The 16,823-nt window shown below is 46.2% G+C and overlaps 1 long non-coding RNA gene across 2 annotated transcripts; it reads right to left on the bottom strand.

Moving 5' to 3' along the window:
* Positions 1–732: 732 nt before the first annotated feature.
* Positions 733–9,740, bottom strand: LOC142853893 (uncharacterized). 2 transcript variants are annotated; one of them, XR_012911278.1, is made up of 5 exons: positions 9,649–9,740; positions 7,692–7,786; positions 4,647–4,766; positions 2,783–2,846; positions 733–1,473 (listed from the first exon to the last, which is right to left on the bottom strand). It is a non-coding gene; the product is annotated as an uncharacterized LOC142853893 (long non-coding RNA). The 2 variants fall into 2 exon arrangements; XR_012911277.1 differs by having other exon boundaries at positions 733–1,140.
* Positions 9,741–16,823: the final 7,083 nt, after the last annotated feature.

The following is a 16,823-nucleotide window of genomic DNA, read 5'->3' as shown; positions in this document are numbered from 1 at the left end:
CAACACAATGACGGGTGGGTTTGAATGAAATCTGGCAAAGTGCGTAAGTCAACTCCTTGTCTTTGGTAGCTAACCTCATTGTTAGAAAATAGCTCCCTTCCCTCCTTCCCCCACCCCCTTCCTTTCATCCTTCTTCTTTTTAGATTTACTTATGGGACACGGTGAAACTTAATGGTAGCATCCTTTGGAAAGAGACCATCCGGGTTGGGCTCTCATTCAGCGCAGCCTTTTCCCGGATGTGAGACGGAGAAAATTCCTCCCCACCTCGTTTGCTCCCATCTGTAAACCAGAAGAACAAATACCTGTCTCACGGGATTGAAAGGCTGATGCGAAATGATGACCACAGGCACTCGGTGCGGGGCGTGGAGTACTTAACACAATTCTTGGAGTGCTCAGTGCAGTCTATAACATTGAATACGGAGCCTACAGTACCTAACCCAGACCCTGCGGCACTCAGTTCAGGGCCTGCAGCTCTTAGCGCAGGGCCTCTGGTATCCATCACGGTGCTTAGCCCTCAGCCTGATGCCTGCCTCGCTTTCCAGAACAGGGCCTGTAGGGCACAGTGAGAGGGGGCAGCTGTTATTTATCCGTGTGTTTATTATTCTTTATGCAGCTGTTGTTTAGTCATGATATTTTATATCCTGCCTGTATTTCTCAACCTCCCACATCGGGACCCCTAAGCCATATTTCTTTGCGCTTTACTGTATACATCACACCATTGCATCTCTGGTATTTAACTGAATCCATTTTACAGAGAAGGCAAATAGAACAGGGCGGAGCTGAACGCCGAATCGAGATCCTTCTCAACCGCAGGGAAAAGCCAAGGCTGTCGGTGAAATCTGCAGACAGATCTTCACTGGGACATTAGCATGCAGGAACAATTAGGTAAGTAAAGAACAGTCTGTTCTCCCGGTCCTTAACAGATTAGCCTTTATCAGCAGTTCCACCACATAAAGTATTTTATGAGTTTGCCTTGCAGTGCTGAAATGCCAGGCGTTGAGTGTTGAGGTGACTCACCAACGCAGACCGACTTCGTCGGCTGAAGTCCATGGAGCCCCTTGAGTTTGACAAACTGTTGCTTGATGTTCCAGATTAGGACATTGGAGGCGAATCTTCAGGATGAGCAGACCAGAGTCAACTCTAAATGCAACAAGGGGTGAAAAGTTCTTAACCATTAAGAGCCTTGGTACAGATGGACCCTAAGCCCTCAGGTCTGGGCAGAGGTCAGAAAAGAGAAGGTCTATGTGTGTAGACTATGGAGTCCAGACCACATTCACAAAGCATGAGTTCTCTTTTCTTGCCTCGTTCTTCGCTTCCTTCCAGCTAGCTGTAGACGAGAGGGACGTCACCGGATAGGCATGGAGGGAACTCTGAGAGCATCTTCTCGGAAGTAGTAAATGCAAGCAGAAGATGTTCTGGCTGTTGGATATGGATCATGCGTGGCACGTGCCTATGATCCCAGCACTTGGGAGGCTGAGGGACAACATGGTGAGTTAGTGGCTAACCTGCTCTACACAGTGTGACTGTGACTCACAGCAGCCTCCCCTGATTAATGTATAAATTGACCTAAACTGAGCCTATTTCACTTACAAGCTTAAAATGTGCCCAGGATATATGTTTGTGTCAGTGAGGTCTCTCTCTCCTGCTTCTCTCTCTCTCTCTCTCTCTCTCTCCTCTTTTCCTCTTTCCTCTCTCTTTCCCTTCTCTCTGTCTCCCTCTCTCTTCCTCCTTCTTTTCCTCCCTCCCTCCCTCCCTCCCTCCCTCCCTCCCTCTCTGTCTCTGTCTCTGTCTCTGTCTCTGTCTCTGTCTGTCTCTCTCTCTCTCTCTCTCTCTCTCTGTGTGTGTGTGTGTGCACGTGTGCGCACATGCATATGTAAGGGGAAAAAAAATCTAACAATAGCTAACTTCCAGACTTAGATCCAAGAAGGACTGGGCTATTGTAGACACACAGGAGCCTGCATTTCAGAGAGAGCTCCGATTTCACTAGAAGGTAGAGCAGAAAGGCCCTGGCTGGGTGGCTATGGTGACAGGGTTGCTGTTGATCAATATTTAAATAGAGGCTCCCGAGCAGGTACAAGCATACAGAGGGGCACATGAACAGGGAGGATTGTCTGCATCCGTTTCCTGGGGCTGAATTGCAAACATCTGTTACAGTACGAGTCAGTACAGACGAGCCAGTGGTAGCCATATGACCTGGACCTGAATGTCTTCTCTGTGCGCCAGAGACTTGGAGTTAGGTGACAGTCACCATTAAATGCTCAGGCATTGTGTTTAACTGTGTGCACAGACTGGTTAGAGGGGTCGGGACACCGTTCACTTCACTTTCAGGGACTCGTTACTGCCAATTGCTGTTCTTTTAGTATTTAGAGTGAATTCCAAATCTCTCCCTGACTTTGCGTGATTGAACTACTCCTGTTCCTGTCATCATGGGCTGTTTGGGCTTTCGGCTAACACGAGTAAGCAACTGGAAAGAACCAGACTGCCCATCTGCGTACCCCAGACATTCATTTCTATGTAACAACCTCTGCGGTGACCTAGACATTCGAAGACCTGGATCCTAATCATATTTCTTTCTCTGGTCAAGTACAACTAGTAGAAGAGAAATTGAGCCTTCCTTTCTGCCTCTAAATGTGTTAAAGAGAAATGATTGTCCCTGCCCCATTTATCACTGAAGATTTGGTAGAGATAAAATAAGCCAGCTTGGGTGAGGTAGTTAAAAAACAGAGGAGGGGGGATGCCGAATGGAGTTAGCAGGATGAGGGTAACAGCAGAGCTTGCTGACTTTGGATGCCACTCATGCAGAATTGATGCGCACCCAGAGGGGGCCTACAAAGTTCACCTTTGCCCTGTTACAGAAAGGGATTTATTAAATAATTGAACACCATGAAATAATAGATGAGGGGGTATGTTTAACCTACTTATGAGAATGATCCGGCTTCACACACTTAAGAGCAGTCATTTACCAATTAAAAATTCATGAGTCATTCCTGTGTTCGCTCTACAAGCCCTGGAACACCTCCGGTTAGCTACGCTCAGCTGTGCAAATCAGAATCAAAAACTGAGCTGTCACCCAGCGAATCATGGCCCACAATTTCCAACCTGAGTTTCAAATATGGCTCCATGGAATAACACTCATCCGGCATGCACAAGGCCCCGTCACCCCCGCCACCCGGCATGCACAAGGACCCATCACCCGGCATGCACAAGGCCCCGTCACCCTCGTCACCCGGCATCACAAGGCCCTGTCACCTGGCATCACAAGGCCCTGTCACCAGGCATGCACACGGCCCCGTGTTCAATCCCCAGCTCCTGAAGCAAAGCAAGCTTTAGATAGACAGGGTAAGCCTGACTTTCACTCAGGAAGACATCTGGATTCTCTTTCTACCAGGCAACCAAATATAGTATCTACCGCCAGTCCAGCCTGCACTGTCTGTCAGTTCGGAGGACTAATGTTGCCTTCAGTCTCTCCCTGTAAGCAGCCTGGGTGACCTATGAAAATCATTGACGACTCTTGATGTGGAAAACCCTGCAATCCCATATAAGTCAAGAGGTTCAAATGTCTGTATTCACTTTAAGAATGTCCACGAATCTGCTCAGGACATTGAGTGTTTTCCTATCCCAAAAGCCACATCTAAAAGATGTCACCTGAAAGAGGCAAGGTGGAGTTGGGTGTGGTAGCATGCGCCTTTGTTCCCAGCATGTCGGATACAGGGAAGGGCAGATCTCATGAGCTTGAGACCAGCTTGGTCTACCTAGTGAAAACTTGACTCAAAATGAAAAAAAACAAAAAACAAAAAAACCAGAGAGGTAGTGTGTAGCATTCTAGTGTTATAATGGCAGGGTTGGAAAGTGCCCAGGCAGGAGACAGGGTCGGTGGCTTAGAAAAAGTGCTGAGCATTTCCCACATATACTTAAAAATAAAGAGAGCTCTTCTGAACTTAAGCCTCTAGATACTGGTTCTCTAGTCTTCCAGATATCCAGATCACCAAGGTACCCAAACATGCCACCATGTTTAACAGAGATCATGGTCAGATTAGCCCATACGTGAGATCCCCTGTCACATGGAAAGACCCCTCACTGGATGTGGTGGTTTGAATAGGAACAGCTCTCATGGGCTCATATATTTGAACGCTTGGTCATTAGAGAGTGGCACTTCTTGATAGGGATTAGGAGGTGTGGCCTTGTTGGAGGAAGTATGTCACTGGGGGCGGACTTTGGGGTTTCAAATGCTCAAGGCAGGCCCAGTCTTTCTTCTTCCTGCTGCCTACAGATCTGGATGTAGAAGTCTCATGTACCTCTCCAGCACCATGTCTGCCTGCATGCTACCATGCTTCCCACCATGCTGGTAATGGACTAAACCTCTGAAACTGTAAGCTAGCCCCAATTAAATGTTTTCTTTTATAAGAGGTGCCATGGTCGTGGTGTCTCTTCACAGCGTTAGAACATTTGACTAAGACACCAGAAAAGAACAAATGGTGCCTAAGGCAGAGTTTGCACAGTAGAAAAAAAAAAAAATATTCTCAAAGAAACAAAAAGTTATGACATGCAAACACATTCAAAACAAAATACATGCAAATAAAACCTGTTGTTGTTTTAATTATTGTTCCTGGGGCTAGAGAGATGTTTCAGCAGTTAAGAGTGCTTACGTCTCTTGCAGAGGACCGAAGTTTAGCTCCCAGCACCATCCCATCAGGCAGCTCACAAATACCTGCAGCTTCAGTTCCAGGGAATCCAATGCCCTCTTCAGGCCTCCGTGGACACCTGCACTAAAGTGTACATACACATACACTTATATATATATATACTTATATATATACATACTTATATATACATATATATATATATATATATACACATATACATGTAACCAAAGATAACCAAAGAAAACCAATCGGTTTTAAATGTGCTGTTCCAGTTTCCTCCTAAACCAGTCCTGTTTCCTCTATGGGAGATCCTGCACCGAGATGCAGACTCACCAGCAATGAGAAAAACAAACATGAACTTTAACATTGCTTCCCTTTCTCCTTTCTTCCCTGGCCAGTGAGAAGGTTGGGGGTAGGGATGCTGAAGCTTTAATTACCCAAAGTATCTATAAACAATCACCCACACACATATATCAATAATTCATACAGACTGGGAGAAAAATCATAAGAAACTAAATGTCCTAAAGGTGACAGATACAAGTTTCATGAAAAGTATTTTATTAACTGCCTGGCATAACTATGCAGGTTTCCCTCTTGAGAACATTCTGCTGCAGAGTCATTCTATGTGTGACGGGGCCAGGGGTACATGTACTATGGGATGCATGTGCCGGTCAGAGGCCAACTTGTCTGGCTTGGTTCTCTTTTACCTTGTGGTTCCGGAGAAGGCATGTTTTCCTGGTGAGCATCTTCCTGGCCCTTGATTATCTTTTCATCTGATTACAGCCCTACCCGAAAGGGAAGACAATTTAACATTTTCTCATGGTGGATCCACATTTCTTCTTTAAATACTTGTTTTGATTTGTGTGTGTGTGTGTGTGTGTGTGTGCACATGTGTGAATGCAGATATCGTCAAGGGTAGAAGAGGCATCGTGTCTCCTAGAACTGGAGTTCTAAGCAGTTGTAGCCATTCATATTAGTGCCGGGAACCAAAGGCAGAAGAACCTCAGCAAGAGCAGTACATTGCTCTTAACCACCAAGTCATCTCTCCAGTCCCCCAATTTTTTTTTGAATTGATGATTCTATTATTGTGTTTTTATTTTATTTTATTATTTTGTAATTGGCCAAGTCATATTCATTTTATGGTTATAGTAAAACTTGAAAATCTTTTCTCATTTCTATCGTGGCTTGCCATGCCTGTTCTGTGTGGAATTCACACTGTACAAACAGGAATTCCCATAAATTCTGCTGTTCATAACACTCATTGCTCACAACCTCAGGGCTAGGGCTGGGACTTGGTGGTCAAGCGCTTGCCTAGCGTGTGTGAGGTCTTGGGCTTGATCCCTAACACAGCAAAAAGAACAACAAAGGTCCTTGTTTCTTTATGATTTCATAACTGCACTTTCAGGCTGCTTCTTGCTAAGAAGGGACTTCTGGTCTGAAGAATAAAAAGCAGGATGACCATCCTACACGCTTCTGTATCTGTTGTCTGGAGAGAACTTCCCACATCTTTCCTGGCTCCATACACTTCAGCACTGAGCACTGTAGGGCTCGTTTCGTTTCCACATGACCTCGGGTCCTGGATCTGCACACCAGTGGGTGGCTGAGTTGGCACAGTGGGCGAAAGGAGTGTTTTAGAAAGCCATTCCTGCTCGGGATGACTTGCAATAATGTGATGTGATGAGCGCGGAATGTCTGCAACCCACGTGAACACATCTCCATAAATGCAAACACAAAGCCTAGTTCTCCTCCCCACCCCGTGTGCCTGCGGGACTCGACATTTTCACCTCACCTAGAGAAAGAGATGTGACTACAATGGGCGTGGGGGCAGGAGGGGAGATGCTCAGCCAACTGCAATTAAAATAACTGACTTTTGAAGTGCAAAATAGTTGGTGAAACCTGAGGATGCATTTACGGATGGTGTTTGCGGATGCTCTTGGACACTCAGGAAGATCCCACAAGTGAGGGATCCTGGGATCAAGCTTCAGAGACCACATGGTCTCTGAGAAAGAGCTGCAGCTCTTGGCACTGCAGAAACAGCTGTGTGGCTCATGGCCACAGGGAAGGCCAGGACTGCTGTCTGAGCAAACACAGCGAGGCATCCACAAGTCCGGTCAAACAAGGGGCAATGGTTTCATTGGCGGGTTCAAACAGAGGCAGCTGCAATCCTGTGTGCAGCAGCAGGTCCTGCTGCATCACTCTGGGCTTGCTGTCATGGGTGCTAATCGGGAGTAATTGTGCCCTTTGTCCATTACAACCCATCGTTGATGCACTGAGACATTTACAAGAAAGCAATCCATGACTCCCATGGAATGACGTCACCAAGAAGCAGTCATTCTCTCATGATTAAAACATAGCTTTTGGTCTAAACTTAGGCTACTGAATGAAAGCTTCTGTATACACAGCACAAATACTTGACATCCACCAGGATCAGAGGGATGGGCGACTGCTCTGGGCTGGAAATGCCGGTTCCCACGAATGTTTCGTATATGAGCAATAGAGACACTGGGAGAAGGGAAGGCAGTGGAATGTCTGTCTAGAGGTGAGAGCCCTTTGAAAACCAAGCTATGCTCAGAAGCTAGAGGAAGGCTGGGCAGAGAGATGAAAGTGACAGATAGGGCCCAGATGAATGTGCTAGGAGCCCCGAGTGTGGCCAGGCCTGAAGCGCTGTTTGTCTTCTGTTGAACACGAGTTCATTTTGTCCCTGACACGCTCAAGCCAGTTTCCCTGACTTTCTGCTCACCGCAGCGAGAAGAATGCTGATTGATGCAGCAGAGAATCAAACCAAGGCGAGAGGGAGATTTGAGTCCGTTACCATGGTGACCACAGCAGGGTCAAGCGAAGAAAGCTTTGCAGAAGACAGGGTCTGTTGGGACTTTGTTCCGCCTTTTGGTGCAGCAGATGGCAGACTGTCAGGGGGTGTACTCGGTTTGGGGTGAATGGATCAGGATTTTACTAGCGCTTATCTGCTTACTTCTTTCATAAACCCGAGGACAGCGAACATTAGAGGTCCCAGCTTTTCTATGCCCGGAATGGGGAAAACGTGCTTACCTGGTACGTAAGGTTGTGTCTGTGGACTCCCCAGCAGAGGATGCTTCCTGACTAGTTGAGCCTTCCTAGCACCGCGGTCACAGGCATCGAAGCTGCTGCAATGTAAAATAGCCACATCTGTTGCTAGCATTCTTGCGATTTTTTCCCCCTCCTTACCACCTTTGAATGTCATCTCCTTTCTTGCTGTTAATCCTGAAAGATGCCATTGAAACTGTAATGACTGCAGTTACTTGAACGGATACTTCATTTTCATGTTTTCCACCCGTCATCTTCCATCCCAACAGTAGGGACGCAGAGCAGGGCACATCCTGCTATGGTTTTGATGTGTCCCCCTCAAATGTCTGTATGTTGGAAATTGGATCCTCAGTTTCACTCACGAGGGGCGTGCTGGATAGTTTTATGTCAGCGTGACACAAGCTAAAGTCACGCGAGAGGAGGGGACCTCAGTTGAGAAAATGCCTCCATAAGACTGGGCTATAAGCAAGCCTGTAGCTCTTTCTGGTTTTTGAGACAGGGTTTCTCTGTATAGCCCTGGCTGTCTTGGAACTCCCAGAGATCCCCCTGTCTCTACCTCCCAAGTGCTGGGATTAAAAGTATAGGCCATTACTGCCCAGTTATGGGCATTTTCTTAATTAGTGATTGATGGGGAGGGCTCAGATCATTGTGGGTGGTGCCACCCATGGGCTGGTGGTCCTGGCTTCTCTAAGAAAGCAGCTGAGCAAGCTGTGACCAGCAAGCCAGTAAGGAGCACCCTTCTGTGTCGTCTGTTTCAGCTCCTTCCTCCAGGTTCCTGTCCTGTTGAGTTCTTGTCTTGATTTTCTTCAGTGATGAAGAGTGATCTAGAAGAGTAAGCCAAATAAACCTTTTTCTCCCCAGTTTGCTTTTTGGCCATGGTGTTTCATCACAGCAGTAGTAACCCTAAGACAAGTGGTGTTTGGATGTGGCACCTCTGGGAAGGGAGCAGTCAGACTTAGATGAGGTCATTTGCATGAGGTCCCCCCCCCCACCGCCATGACATTACTGACTGAATAGGCTGAAATCAGACCCTAGTTAGTAGGTTTGTTATGCATCACCTCATGAGGCCCTCATCAGAAGTGAAACAGATACCAGTGCCAGACTCTAGAACCGTGTGTGTGTATGTCTGTGTCTGTGTGTGCATGTTTGAATATGTGTGGGCACCTAACTTTGCAAGACTGAAAAAAAAACCCCACCCATTTGTGTGCACGCATGTGGAGGTGGAGGTTGATGTTGGTGGTCTCTCTCCCCTGCTCTCCACTTTATACAGAGACAAAGGTCTTTCTCTGAAACTAAAGCTTGCCAGTTCCAGCTCATCCACCTAGCCAGCTCACCCCAGGAGTCTCCGGTCTGTCTCCAGAGTGTATCGGGATTACAGGTGGCTGCCATGCCTGTTCAGGTTATACCAGGCTCTTGGGGACCTGATTCCTGTCCTCATGCTTGTGAGACAAGACCTCTATCCACTGCGTCATCTTCCCATCCGACTCTGATTCTTTACAAATTAATCAGTCTCATTCTTTTTACTATAGCAACAGAAAGAAACTCAGACACACCATGCTGCTGGCCAGCAAGAATGCATTTAGAGATTCAGGATCTGTCTACATCATTAGTATAAGCCAGGTAAAATGGCTTGCAGATGCAGTTCTTGGTGAAGGAGAACCCCCACAACATTATTTACCGTTAGGATTTTTGTTTCTCAGAAAACTTATGACAGCCGTATTATTGTTTTGAACTTCAGACCACAGTTATTTGTGTAACTGAAGAATCTTCCAAGTATCTCAATAGGTTAGGGTGGGGACAACCCAGCCAACGCCCCACCTGAGGATGTCCTGGGATGTGGGCGGGAAAGTGTTCCTGGACTTCACCCAGCCTGGTCCCAAACCCAGACTTCACAAGAAGTTTAGATTAGGTAAAAGGCACACACACAGAAACACACGCATACAGAATTATGGGGCTAGGAAATAAGAATCATGTGAACAGTCTTCTTCTTCTTCTTCTTCTTCTTCTTCTTCTTCTTCTTCTTCTTCTTCTTCTTCTTCTTCTTCTTCTTCTTCTTCTCTTTCTCCTCCTCTTCCCCTCCTCCTCCTCCTCCTCTTCCCCTCCTCCTCCTCCTCCTCCTCCTCCTCTTCCCCTCCTCCTCCTCCTCCTCCTTCTCTGCCATTGTCAATCCTGTGAGAAGCAATGATCCCCACTTCATAAGAAGCATTCTGGAGACCCAGGAGAGAAATCTAAACAGTTTATTTTACAACCTCACAAGAATAGATGTCAGCTAGTAAAAAGGCAAAATGGCTGGCATGTTGATTTAGCACAAAATGGAACTTTCATATGCTTGATTGCATTTGTCCACCTCCTGATTCCTCACTGGCAAAGTTCTTCAGGAGGTAAACCTTGCTGGTGACCATTATTGCGCCCAATCAGATCACCCATTCTATTTGTTCAGTGCACAAAGCCTTAGCCAATGCATATCTGAGGGCTCAAGATTCCCCTCCAGTCTCTTCCTTTTTCTGGTATGTTGGCTCAGTGGTGTAGCTGACTGCCTGAAACTTTTCAACCCTGGGATGAACTGAGTCTGCAAGCTTAGACAAGCAGGCACCAGCTGCCAGCTAGGGAAGACAGGAGCCAAGTGTCTCCTGCTTCTCCATGAGTCTCTGGTGAGTTCTAAAATGCACCTCCTATGGCAGGGGATGCTAATGTAATAAATAAATAATTATGGTAAGTGTTCGTCTCTATATTCTATATACCTGTTTGTAAAGCTCAGAATTGGCTTTGATTTGTTTGTTTGTTGTTTCGATTATCAGTGATTTAAGAAATTTACAGGGTCCAGAGAGAAGGTTCGGTTGGTAAAGTGTTTACCATGAAAGCACAGAGACCCAAGTCAGGATCCCCAGCATGCACATAAAAAAAAAGCCACACGTCTATGTGTGTGTATGCGTGTCATGACAAGTGTGACGACTAATCTTAGTTGTTAACTTGACTACATCCGGAATCAGCTAAAACCTAGGTAGCTGGGCAGGCCTGTGAGGAATCTCCTTGACTGGATCATTTGAGGTGGGAAGACCCACCCTGAGTTTGGGAGGGAAGAAAGAAGGAAGATTTTGCTCGCCCTCACTCTGGCTGGCAATCCATCTTTCCTGCTGCCGAGATGTTCCCTCACTGCAGTAACAGCAGACAGGCACTGCCGTCGAAAGGGTGTCTGTGCCCGCCAAGTGCCCGCCAACCAGGGGACAGACACCTTGAATGCTCAGCCAGACTCCCAACTGTAGTTATCTGAACTGAGCGCCGAGCCAAGGTGAGACCTTGGACAAGTCACCTCCCCTCTGGGATCTTCTCTCCTCTGTGAATGCTGGGATGACCGAGTGACAGAAAAGCAACAAACTGCAGCAAACTGCAACATACTGCCAAGCCCCAGGACGCTCAGAACCTGACCACCTGGTCCTTCCCATTCCCCCAAGCACCTCCTTGCCGAAGCTGAAAGATGCCTGGTTTCAGATATTACAAACACGACCGGCTCCCTAAGTCTGTTGCTGGTTCTTTAAGAAATACAATATTAACAACAAGGGTTCTACTTAGAACAACTCCTGGGAACTGGTTGAGCCAGTCTAGTGAGAAACTGGGGGCACTTTCAGCTAGGGCCAGCCTCTCCCTACCTGCCTGTTCCTTCCTGGGCAGCTGCTGCTACCAGCCTAGAGTCAAGTGGGGTCACAGGAGAAGTCTGAACCAGCTGAAGCTGCCTGGGACAGCTCCCTGAATTCTGGCCTTGGCCAGGCTCACTGGGGCTTTAATAATACAATAAAACCCAGCTTCTAAAGCACACAAAGGCTTTTGGAAAGCAAGAGATAAAAGGGACTTTGTTCTGTTCCCGCTGAGAACAGTATATATCCATAGGTGTTCCCACAGATGCTGGTCCCTTGGCGGTGGCTGTGCTGGTTTCTACCCCCCCCCCCCCAGCCACACATCTTGCTGTTGACTGAGAGCTATGGATGGCTTAGAATAAAAACAGCGTCCAGTAGGTGAGCTTTAAGAAGCACACACCGATAAAGGCAGATTGGAAGCCTCCTGGGCTTTTGTCTGCATTCCCCTCTTCCCTCAGACCGCGGGATTGTTGGCCCTGCAGGGAGCTATGTCCACTTCATCAGAAAGTCACTGTGGGCTCACGGTGACCCTGAATGCCGTTGGAGCGTGGGTGGCTGGAAAGACAAAGCCATCTTGGCCTCCTTACCCTGTGCTGGAGGCTGCATCGTGCCTGTAAGAGAGGCAGCCAGGGCCAAACACCACACACCACAGGAAAGTCCCAAGATGTACATCCCTTGTCCTGTGACTCTGACTGGCCCAACATCCATTTTTCCCTTTGCAGACACCGAGCTCATAAGCTTGGGTTTATGTAGCTGCCTTCTGCACAGTTGTCTCCCTCCATTTTATCCTTCCACATAGTCCAAACTGGGAGATGGCGTTAGCCCCGGTACTCATCCCAGCCCATCTCTAATACTAGAGAGTAAGAAACAGGAGGCAGAGGGACAGAAGAGATGCCCAGCTAGTAATGCCACAAGCCTTAGACCTGCCCTCAGATCCCCACCACATGCCTTAAAGCCAAGTGGACAAGTCTAGCAAAGACAGACGGATCTCCGGAGGTCATTGGCCAGTCAGTTTCCTGGAAAGAGTGTCTCAAAAAATAAAGTGTAGAGCAACTGAGGAAGTCAGTCTCTGACTTTCATATGCACGTACACACATATGAACACACACATTACACACCCTTACATCCCTCCACATATATATAAGAAACAGAGAGCTGGTGAGGGGGCCAAGAAAGCTAAGCAGGTGTCATATGGGGGGAATCAGAGTCTTGCACTCCTTGCTCTGCCTTCAACAAGAAAAAACTATTCTTCATCCATTTGTCATCTTGCAGAGGGTGGGTCCTAAACTGCTGGAGGAAGAAAAAGCCTCTGTCTAAACTGCTAAACTGCTCTGGATTGAAAAGAAACCCGGCAGTGAGCCAGGTGGTGGTGGCACACACCTTTAAGCCTAGCACTTGGGAGGCAGAGGCAGGCGGATCTCTGGTCTACAAGAGCTAGTTCCGGGACAGGCTCTAGAAAGAAAGCCTGTCTCGAAAAAACAAAAGACAAAAAAAAAACAAAACAAAACAAACAAATAAAAAAGAAAAAAAGAAAAAGAAAGCCTGTAGTGGCTGTACAGAAAAGTATACAGATTTGATGCTATTTGCTTATGCGTGTGAGAGTATGTGTGTGTGTATGTGTGTGCAACACGATATTTAAATACATTTACACATCATGGAATTAGATAATCAGATATTAGCTTTTTTTGCTTCATACAAATATCATTTTTGTAATACTATTCAACACCCACACTGCCCTTCTTCCCAGACCATAATATACTGCAGCCTATTCAGCAGCCCTCTTGAACTTGTTCTTCTTCATTGGAGTATATACCTTTGACCTGCTTCCCCCCTCCCCCCAGTCCTGACCTTTGCTCTGTCCAACCCACTGAAAACTGATGGTGCCCAACCCAGGATCTTGGAACTGCTTCTAGGCAGTCGGGGAGTTACAGCATTTCCATAGTAGCCTGCCTGGTTGATGTCTTTGGCTTCTTCCTAGATAGCGTCTAGGCATTCTGGGTGGAATCTTCCCCCAGTCATCTTGTCGTGTAGTTCTGCTTCCCCCCTCCCCCACTGCTCTCACACCTTAGCCATACGTGTTCAGCCCAACCACATTGACTGTGGACAAGCTTGTTCTACTGTTGAGATGGAATATATTCTACACCTTCAGGATTTCATACTCCAGATGGATGGCTTCACCTTCCTGTTCTAAACTGCTGAGGTTTCCTATAGCCTATGGTATTAAGCCTAAAGTCTTGATGCTGTTATTCAAAGTTTTACTTATTGGCCTTGTTCTATATCCAATTGTTTATGTATCAAATACTAATTTGACCTGTTTTTTAATTTTTGTCTTTTTAAATTTATTTTTTGACTTGTTATTAATAACAACCCAACATGCGATAGTCATTTTTAACTCTTACTTTACGAAGTCCTCTTTTGATCCTCCCCCTCCTCTTGGCACCATCCAGGCTAAGCAGGACTTCTGGAATGCTGGTCTCTTCTCTGTCAAATTGAATCTGCAATTAGCTGTCAATCAGTCACCAGGAAAAGAGGAATGAGGTGTGGCCATCAGACCACATGCGGGCTCAGACTGCAGCTGGCAAGACATCAAGTTCCAAGTAGACCCAGTGCAGGCTGCCTGGAGGCTCTTGTTCTTTTCCTTATGAATGACCCTTGCTGCGTGTCCGCCCCTCTCCTCCCCAGCTGATTCTAGCCTCTCTACAGTTTCTGTTTCCTAACAGCGTTGGCTTCTGTGGCTTCAGCTCGCCTTAGACCCCCTAGTTCCACTTTTACCACATGAGACATCTGCTCCAAGTTTTTGGGCACCTGCCTGGGCTGGTGGTTCTCTTATTTCAGCTTCTCAAAGAGAATTTGGTCCACATAGTTCCTCTTTTTTCTGCTGGTTCAAGTCATGGGCCTCAGGCTGCCCAAGAGTGAACCATGCCCCTTGGCTTAGTCATTTAACTGTGGCTTCTTGAAGATGGCCAAGGTTCATCTGTGGAGACTAGAGTTGCAAGGGAAGCTTTGTCTCCACACGGCAGCCCTGGGTGTGTAAGTCCTATTACAAAGACTCTTAGAGCCTGATGGGGATCACACCCCCTCTACATGTCTCTTCTCCTTCTTTTCTTATCTTCTCTACCCATGAGATTGTATTCTTGATTATTCATGTTGTATATGTCTTCTAACACTTAGATATCCACCCCAACTGATATACAAATCACAACCCCCAAACACAAAAAAGCAAAGCCACGCAACCCTTTCAAAAGATCATAACTCTTCAGCTACTGAGTCCAAAGATGCTGAAATGGATGCAAATGGCAAGGCTTCCTTGTGAAAATGAACAGTGACTCAAAGAGGGATGCAAGCGAGCTGATGAAAAAAACAAGGAAATAAATTAAGGACCCAGAGGAGAAAACTAAACACAGATGACAAACCAGCAAAGAAAAAAAAAAGAAAAGGTTTTGAAAAAAAGAAATAATGTAAATCAAAAATGCAACGACTTGGAGAAAACATAGAGGAAATGGCCAGTGACAGCTGTCAATCACCAGTAGACTGGACCACAACCAACAAGAATACCGGAGCTGAGAGACAAGGTCAAGAGTGGACTACATCTATAAACAGACAAGTAAATCAAGTAACCCTTACCGTAAACACCTAGGACCTTGGACATGAGTAAGAGCAATTCTGGGGATTCATGGTACAGAAAGAGCTGAAGTAAAACTAAAGATGCAGAAAGTCAAGGCAACCATGGCAGAAAATTCCCCAAATCTAAGTAAGAAAGGGACATCTAAGAACAGGAGCCATTGAGAAATAGGCATGGCCCAAAGGGAACATTTTCCATGGTACATTGTAGTACAGATGACAAAGGTCACAAAACAGAGGCAGAATGAAGAGCTGAAAAAGAAAATGTTAACTCATTTGTCAGGAAAACATATCAAATGACACCAGACCCGAGAGCCAGAAAAACCTGGTTCTGAGAGCCAGACAAACATAGAACAGTGTTTCAAATAAATAAATGCCAACCAGGATGGCGAGGTCCAGTGGTGTTAACCTACATTTACAGAGAAAAGAAGGCATCAAGACAAGTACAAACCAAAGCAATTCATGAGCACTAGACCATGCAGACGATGCTTAAAAAGTGCTAAACACAGAAAGAGAGTCTCAATCATGAGAAGGCATTTCTTGAGAAGAATAAGGACATAAAGGAGAAAAGTTAGTCCTGCCTGGCTCAGTAAACCAGCAACTCCACCTCCCCCCATTTTAGTTAGGGTTTCTATTGCTATGATGAAACACCATGACCAAAAAGCAAGTTGAGGAAGAAATGATTTATTTGTTTTACCCTTCCCCATCACTGTTCATCACTGAAGGAAGTCAGGACAGGATCTCAAAAAGGGCAGGAACCTGGAGGCAGGAGCTGTTGCAGAGGCCAGGGAGGGGGGCTGCCTACTGGCTTGCTCCTCATGGCTTGTTCAGCCTGCTTTCTTATAGAACCCAGAACCACCTGCCCAGGGATGGCACCACCCACAATGAACTGGGCCTTCTCACAGCAATCACTAATTAAGAAAATGCTTTGCAGGTTTGCCTATAGCCCGAGCTGATAGAGTTAGTTTTTACATTGAGGTTCCCTTCTCTCAGATGACTTTAGCTTGTGTCAAGTTGACATAAAACTATCCAGCAGACTCCCCGTGTTAGCCAGGGTTTCTATTTTTGTTTGCTGAGACAAAAAAAAAAAAAAAGACCAAAAAGCAAGTTGGGGAAGGAAGGGTTTATTTGGCCTACACTTCCACATCTCTGTTCATCACTGAAGCAAGTCAGCTCAGGAACTCAAACAGGGAAGGATCCTGGAAGCAACAGCTGATGCAGAGGCCACGAAGGGGTGCTGCTTACTGGCTTGCTTCCCCTGGCTTGCTAAGCCTGCTTTTGTATAAAGCCCAAGACCATCAGCTCAGAGATGATACCACCCCCCATAGGTTGGACCCTCCCCCATTGATTACTAATTATGAAAATACCTTACAACTGGATCTCATGGAGCTTCCTCAACTGAAGTTCCTGGATCTCTGATGACTCTACCTTGCGTCAAGTTGACCCAAAAAACCAGTCAGTATACTTTCCCAATATGAAAAGGGGAGAAATAAACAAATAAAACAACAGCAACAATAATGCAACTACCATCAAACTTAAATTCCCAACAAATTTACAGAAATCAGCAAATGTCTTCCAAAAAAATTCTAAATGTAAATGATGTTAGCTTTCTAATTAAAAGATGCAAACCTGGCTTATATTGAATCTGCATTTAAAAACTTCTGGTAGTTTGAATGAGAAATGGCCTTCATAGTCTTGGGCATTTGAATACTTGATGCTGAACTGGTGATGCTATTTGGGGAAGGACGGATGGTACACAGCCTTGCTGGAGGAAGTGTGTCCCTGGGAATGGATTTGAAATTGAAATCCTGCACCCACTTCTAGTTTGCTCTTTCTGCTTCATGCTTGTGATTGAGCTATGAGCT

This window comes from Microtus pennsylvanicus, chromosome 7, assembly GCF_037038515.1.
Source record: "Microtus pennsylvanicus isolate mMicPen1 chromosome 7, mMicPen1.hap1, whole genome shotgun sequence".
NCBI lineage: Eukaryota > Metazoa > Chordata > Mammalia > Rodentia > Cricetidae > Microtus > Microtus pennsylvanicus.
Note: the sequence above shows the minus strand (reverse complement) of the source record. Positions and strands in the feature narration are given on the sequence as shown.